The sequence below is a fragment of the Crotalus tigris genome, unplaced genomic scaffold, assembly GCF_016545835.1.
Source record: "Crotalus tigris isolate CLP2741 ecotype Arizona unplaced genomic scaffold, ASM1654583v1 scf7180000024394.776495, whole genome shotgun sequence".
Classification (NCBI taxonomy): domain Eukaryota; kingdom Metazoa; phylum Chordata; class Lepidosauria; order Squamata; family Viperidae; genus Crotalus; species Crotalus tigris.
Window position 1 is genome coordinate 117,076 of NW_024100563.1, and position 7,805 is coordinate 124,880.

Below are 7,805 nucleotides of genomic sequence, written 5' to 3' on the forward strand. Positions count from 1 at the left end.
GATTAACAGTAGATGCCTAAGAGAATTAAAGAGAGGAGCAAACTATACAACAAGAAGAATTTTAACAATTCTTGTTAAATGAAGACTTACAATATAAAAAGGTGTCCTTCAATTTGAGCTAATTTCTAGTAAATGTATAGATATGGCAGTATGCAATTCAGGGATTTTTTTTTTAACTTTCTAATTTAATCTAGAGTCCTGGAATTTCTTAATAAGTCTTATTTAAGTACTACCGAGATCTAACTCTGCTTAGATTTTTTTTTCCTATAACAGCCAAGTAAAAATATGGGAATACCATATTCATAAATGTTCAGTGTGTGTGTGTAAAACATTATGATGGCATTTTTAAAATAATGGTAATGATAATGGCAATTCAAGATTGTTATGGAGGGACTGATATTATATTTTACAATTTTTTTGTATGCATTTTTAAAGCATTACCTTTTTAGAATATGTAATTGTGTGCCATTTCTTTATTTATTTTGCATTATATGTATCTGTAGATTATCTAGAAACCACTTGGACTGAGACAATAGGTAAACTGCCTAAATAAAAGGAGTACATTTCAGAACATATAAATGTGCAGTTTTAAAGATGCTACCTAGTAAGAGACTTAGTTTTATTTGTGCAATTATATATTTTTAGGGATCCTGAAACCGTTATATCTCTACTTTCCCTTCCTCTTCTGTCATTATCATCACCTCCATTGTTACTATTCGCAGTTCTTCCTCTTAAACGACACCAGATTAATGTACAAAATGAACAGTAAAATGTCCTGCTATATGAAACAATAGAAATAGAAATCACAGTACAAAACGTTAATATAAGTTTATTTTAAAAGATAGCCTGGTCCTCTCTTGCTGATTCCAAGGTTGCCTACTGCCATTAGGAAGGTCTTCCTCATAATCAACACATTGCAAGCCAGGTCCTCCATGGAAACTATATTATATAACTAAAGAGCAAATGCAATAAATTAAAAGTTAGGACAATGGTATCTGAGTCTCCACTACGGCAGATCTGTCATTTGGATCAATGATTCCCTTATTCTACATTTTTTGCTGAGTAACATTGCCAGAGATTTTGAAAATTAGCATAGTTAGCCTAAAGCAAGGGGGAAAAAATCAAAATAAACCAATCTGTCCATTGTAAAAAAAAAAAAAAAAAAAGTAAAAATGGAAGTTTTATTTTCAGCCATGAAACAAGGACCAAAGGCAGCAGATGGCACAGCAAAGCTAAAGCACTTTGCTTATTTCCCACATTTCTTCCTATTTTCATTTTCTTGCTTTAATTTAGCAGAGAGGGCATGAAAATATATCCACTGAACTGCATTAAGGCATGAGTACAGTGAAGTAGCAATGGCAGGCTCCCAAGCCCTTAGAACATCTGTAAGATAAGCAAACTAGCCATGATTGTGCCTGCCTAAGCCTTCATTCCAATGTTTTTGAATCACATAATTACCACCTAGCAAATATACTTTGGTTTCTCAAAATGCCCATGGGCTCCTATTATCTTGTCCTACTCTTTTCATGCCAAAAAGAAGAGGGAAAATAATAAAACAAAAACAGCATTTAACTTCTGGTGGGTAATACTTTTGACACTTTTTGTCTTTCCATTTTTCAGCATACTTCTCTTTGGTATGGGAAGCTTGCAACTCCATTATTAAAACACAGCAGAGTCCTAAGGGAAAGTGAGCAAGCTGGCATCACACTGGGAACAGTGTGGATGGAATACGCTATCACCATATCGCTAGAACCAAAGGAATTTTTCTTATAGCAAGAAAAATCATACCACACTTGTTTGTGATAATTATTTTTATAAGTGCCAGTATTCATTGACCATATACCACATTTCATAGTTGTATCATCATACTTCAGGACAATCTTTTTTAAAAAGTAGTTATTTTAGTTTATTTTTATTTTAGTCAAGCTGCTTCAGTCTGTTTTGTTTTTTTTTAAAACAAACCAAAATTACTTGGATTAGTGTCTTCCTTCTTTTTCCTCTTCCTTCTTCCTCCTCCTTATTGCTTATGACATTAATAAATCAATGTTCTTGTTTGAGACAGGTAGGATATAAAATAGTTTATATTCTCTTGCAACATATTAAAAAACCCTCAACCACAAATGAAAACATCTATATTAAAAAAAATTAAGAATATACATTTTAAAACTGTCAGCACAAAAATTACCAGCAACAATACAAGCCATAATTAAATGTTATAATCATGTCATCTAACAATAAATAAATAAATAATATTTTCAGAATGTATTTGAATCATATAAGAAGGTATATATCTTCTGCAGAATTGTTTTATGGCTTTTGCGATATAAAATAAGAATTTTTGAAATAAATGTATTTGTTCTACCCAAGAAAACAATATTTCCCAAAATGATATAAAATAACGTTCCCAAAATACAAATATTGAATTACAAAAATAAAAAGTACAAATAAAATATAATATACTCAAAATAATAATCCCTAAATAATATCCCCAAATGCCCATTAATATCTACAATATACCCAAGAAAATAATAAAACAAAAACAATAAAATAGGTCCTTGACCTCTCCTTAACCACAATCTCTCTCTCCTGGCCTTCCCTTAAACCTATCATTGTCCCAGAGAACTTATTAAGAAAGAAGAAAATAGCTGCCATGCATGATACACAATTTCTATGATCCAATATAACTAACAAAGAACTAAAAGCAGTAAACCTTTGCAGTTGAAACTGAATGTTCACCAAGTTTCTGAAACATATATCTCAGCCTTTTTGCAAATCCACCCTATTTTGACCCCAGAAGCTCAGCTGAGGCTTGGGCCTGTTCACCCTGTTTACTTCCAGCTGAGGCTTGGGGGCTGTTCATTCTCAGCTCATCAGCCATATAAAATATGGAGTGGGCCTCTGGATTTGGCTCACAGGGCTTCGTTTGCTGATATATGGAGCACCAATGTTTGTTTTTAAAGTAGAGAGAAAGATCTACTACTGTAGAACTAAATTGGCTCTGAATTTTTATGGAAGCAGATCTGCAAATGTTGTCAAATCCATCTATACCACAAATTGGACCTCTGGGCAAAGTCTACTAGTTATCAATTTTTCCCAATAGAAAATGTACCCAGCCACTGACAAACACAGTATGCATCTAAAAACATGTATATATATGCTGGTCTGAGCATTCTGTTATATAACATTTAAAATGCTACTTTCCTCTGCTACTATATTTATTACTGAGGCACGAATAATACATGGTTTACAAAGTAAACATAAGGTTGTACTACTTCAAGATATTTACAGCTTAAGTGAGGGAATGGGGGGGGGGGAGAGGTTAAATTAAACAGTAGGATTGATTGGAATCAATGCAGTTACAATACTTAGCTTCACTGAAGGTGCAAAATGAGAAATAAGGCTTTTTTTTAACCAAAAGCTTTGGAAGATATCTGTGGTTTGACTGTGGTTAAAAAAAAAAAAAACAATTTGGGAAACTGTCACAGGGTATAAAGGGCAATAGAAGAAGGGGCGTTGTCTTACCTGAACGCCTTTTCTCAGCATGATGATGGAGAATCCACAGATGGGTTGTCTTAATCTATCTGCTCCAATTAGACTAAGTCTGAAATTGGCAACGCCCCTCTGTGCCAAGCGCACCCCAGTTTTAGGCTAAGGCGATACCCAGACTTTAGTCCGACGCGTCTGAACACATGGGAACCAGGCCAACTGACCTAATGGGAGGGAGTGGATTCTCCATCATCATGCTGAGAAAAGGCGTTCAGGTAAGACAACGCCCCTTTCTCCAGCATGATTGGATGGAGAACCCACGGATGGGACATACCAAAGCCCTGTGTCCCTAGGGTGGGGAATTAGATTGGGCCTGGGTCCCATCCAATGTTAATGTGTGTTCTAGGACCTTGCGGCCAAATGAAGCCGTAGAAGATGCATATATATCCATCTTGTAGTGACGGACAAAGGAGGAGAGCGATGCCCATGTTGCTGCCCTACAAACTTCCTCTATGGATGCCTGGGTAGACCAGGCTGCTGTAGTGGCTGCGCCCCTGGTGGAATGGGCCGTGATATGGCTGGGAGCTTGTAGTGACTGAGTCTGGTATGCCAGAGAAATACAAGCTCTAATCCACCTGCCTATAGTGGGTGAGGAAACCTTTTGTCCTAACGACGAAGGGTGAAATGACACAAACAGAGCCTCAGTCTTGCGGAACGATGAGGTTCTCTGTATATAGCAATATAAGGCCCTGAGGACATCCAATCTGTTCCACTGAACCTCTATGTCATTAGATGGGTTCGGACAGAAGTCCGGCAAAACTATGTCCTGGGATCTATGATACAAGGAGTTGACCTTGGGCACAAAGGAGGGATCTAACCTGAGAGTAACCCTGTCCCTATGGAAAATACACAGGTCCTTTCTCACTGACAGGGCAGCCAGCTCGGAGATTCTTCTGGCTGAAGTTACAGCAACCAGAAATGCCACCTTCATTGATAATTGTTTGAGCAAACAAGTGTCAATAGGCTCAAAGGGTGGTGAGATAAGCGCCTGTAGAACCTGATGAAGGTCCCAGGAGGGGTATCTATGTACCGTTGGTGGTCTGGCATTGTTAGCTCCCTTTAGGAAGGAGCGTATCATAGGGTGCTGTGTTAAGGATTCATTGCCACAGGAAATAACCGTGGCGAGTGCTGCTACCTGCCTACGGATGGTGCTTGTGGAAAGCCCTTTGTCCAGACCATCCATCAGGAACTCCAAGAAAACTGGCACTGCAGCCTGTAAGGGTTCAATTTTGTGAGCTAAACACCAATTACAGAAGCTTTTCCATGTGGCATCGTATATTCTATTCGTCGAGGGTCGCCTGGATTGCTGGATCATGGCTATGACCCTTGACGAATATGAGCCTAGACCTAAGGCCTGCCTCTCAAGTGCCAAACGGTTAACTGGAGCCATTGAGGGTCCGGATGATGTAACTCCCCCTGAATGAGGGAGATCCGATTGGCTGGAATCCTCCATGGCGGGGATGTGGAGAGCTCCATCAGGTCGGCGAACCAAGACCGTCTCAGCCAATGCGGGGCGACCAGGAGGACCTCTGCTTGTTCGCGAAGGATCTTCCTTATCGTGGCAGGTAGAAGGGGTAGGGGAGGAAAGGCATAGAGCAGTTCCCTGGGCCAGGGACTGCGGAGTGCATCTGTTCCTTCTGCTGATGGAGACGGGAACCTGGAAAGGAATCTGGGAAGCTGTGAGTTGGCTGGGGAGGCAAACAGGTCTAGGGTTGGGGAACCAAACCTGTCCACGATCTCTCTGAAGATCTTCGGATCCAGCTGCCATTCGGAATGGTCCACGGTGGCTCTGCTCAGTGAGTCTGCCTGCTGGTTGGCCACTCCGGATATGTGCTCCGCCCTGATGGAGGCACGATTCAGTTCCGCCCAAGACCCCAGCAATCTGGCCTCCTGCATGAGAGGCATGGACCTTGTTCCCCCCGTCTGTTGATATGGGCCTTGGCTGTGATGTTGTTGGTTAAGACCAGGACGTGCTGGCCCTGTACTAAGCTGCTGAATCTCTTTAGGGCCATGTGTATGGCTCTTAGTTCCAGCCAGTTTATATTGTTCTTTAGATCCTGCCTGGACCACTGACCCTGGGCCCAGTGTGTGTGGAGGTGTCCCCCCCACCCAAATAGGCTTGCGTCTGTGGTGATGGTGATCCTGTCTGGCTCTTTGAATTCTGCTCCCCGTGACAGTGCCAGAGAGTCCCACAATCGAAGGGAGTTCAACACCGACCGTGGAACTCGGACCTTCAGGTGGGATGTGCTGGTATGAAGTCTCTGAAATGGAAGGAGAAGCCACTGTAATTCTCTGGCATGGAGACATGCCCATGGCACAATTTGCACGCAGGACACCATCTTCCCTAGTAGCTGTGAAAGGGATGCCAATGTGACTACTCTGTCCCTTCGTATCCGACGTACAAGAGTCTGAATAGAGTTCCGTCGGTCCTGAGATAGGTAGACTGTGCAGTTGTCTGTGTCTATAACTGCGCCCAAATGGAGGAGCCGAGTTGTTGGTACAGTATGACTTTTCTGGAAATTAACAGAAAAACCGTGCTCCTGCAAAACCTTGATGGCTAGGGCGAGGTCTGCTTGAGCACTTTGTCATGATGATGACTGAATTAGAATGTCATCTAAATAGCATTGAACTCTGATGGGAATTTGCCTAAGGTGGGCTGTGATCACTGCCAGTACCTTTGTAAATACTCTCGGTGCAGATGAGAGGCCAAATGGAAGGGCTCTGTACTGGTAGTGGCATCGGGCATAACTGAATCTGAGGAATTTGCGATGTCCAGGAAAAATGGGGATGTGCAAATATGCCTCAGTCAGGTCTATCGAGGTAAGAAAGTCACCTTGCCTGACGCTAGCCAGGATTGATTGAAGTGATTGCATCTTAAATTTTTTATATCTCAAGTAAAGGTTTAGACCTTTTAAGTCCAAGATCGCCTTCCAGCCCCCTGATGTCTTGGAAATGATGAAAAGGTTTGAGTAAAACCCTCGTCCTTCTTGGTCTTGTGGAACTGGTTCAATTGCTTGTATTTGCAATAAGTGGGCTATTGCCTCTGACATAAGTTCAGCTCTGGTCCTGTTCGTTGAAATAGGACAAGAGCGGAATCTGTCAGGTGGGTGGGAACAAAATTCTAGTCTCAGACCTTGGGTGACTGTATCTAACACCCATGCATCCATAGTAGTGGCTGCCCAAATGCTGGAATAGAGGGCCAGCCAGCCTCCTATGGGAGGTGAGGCTGCAGGTTCACTTGCCTCGCTTAAAGGAACGGCTCCCTGCGCCTCGAAAGGACCGCTTGGTCTGGAACTGTGATCTGCCTCTGTATGCTGAACGATCTTGTTGTCGTTCCTGTCTCTGAAAGGAGGGGCGAGGAGCCTGGGCCAAGTCCCAGGATGGCGCTGGCCGAAAGGACTGCCTTCTGTAGTTACTCTGCGACAAGTTCCCCCAGCATCTATTTCCTTTCCTTGATGTATTAACCAAGGTCTTGCGTTTATCCTTACCTTCGGTTAGGTATGGCTCTAGCGCCTTACCAAAGAGATGTCCACCTGTGTAAGGTTTAGAGGCCAGATGCCACTTGGCCTTGGTGTCTGCTCTCCAGTTTCTGAGCCAAAGGAGCCTTCATGCTGAAATGTCTGCCGCGATGGTCCGGGCAGTGTATCTGGCCGTGTGTAAGGAGGCATCGGCTAGATACTGGGACGTGGCCACCAACTTACCCAGATTCTGGTGGGCTCTAAGCTGGTCTGGAGGGATCATGTCCTGGAGCTCCCGTAACCACAGGACCGAAGCCCTGGCAAAGAAGGCCATGGAGGTTGCCGTCCTCGTTGCCCAGGCTGATGCCTGGTGGGACCTGCGTAGGGCGGACTCAATCTTTTTGTCCTCTGCCCTTAGTGCCTCATTTATGTCCCCAGGGATGTTGGAATTGGGAAACAATGAGTTCAAGGGCTCATCAATCTCAGGAATCTCCAAAAGGGAGGTCAGGGAAGGAGCAACATTGAACAAAGTTCTCTCCACCGCACCAGGGCTTAAGGGGGATCCTAGGTTCTCCCATTGTTTCTGGACTATATTTAGAAAAAGGGGAGGGCAGGGAATATGATTCTGTGAGACAGAGGGCTCAGTGTATATGGCATGGGGACTCTGGGATGTTGGTGGGGTCTCCTGTTCTTGGGCGAGGTTTGCAGTAGTGCAGGCCTTGAGAAGCAGGGAATTGAAGAAGGAATGGTCAAAGAGACCGACAGGAGGGGTGGGTTCGGATGGGGCGATGCCCTCGTCCT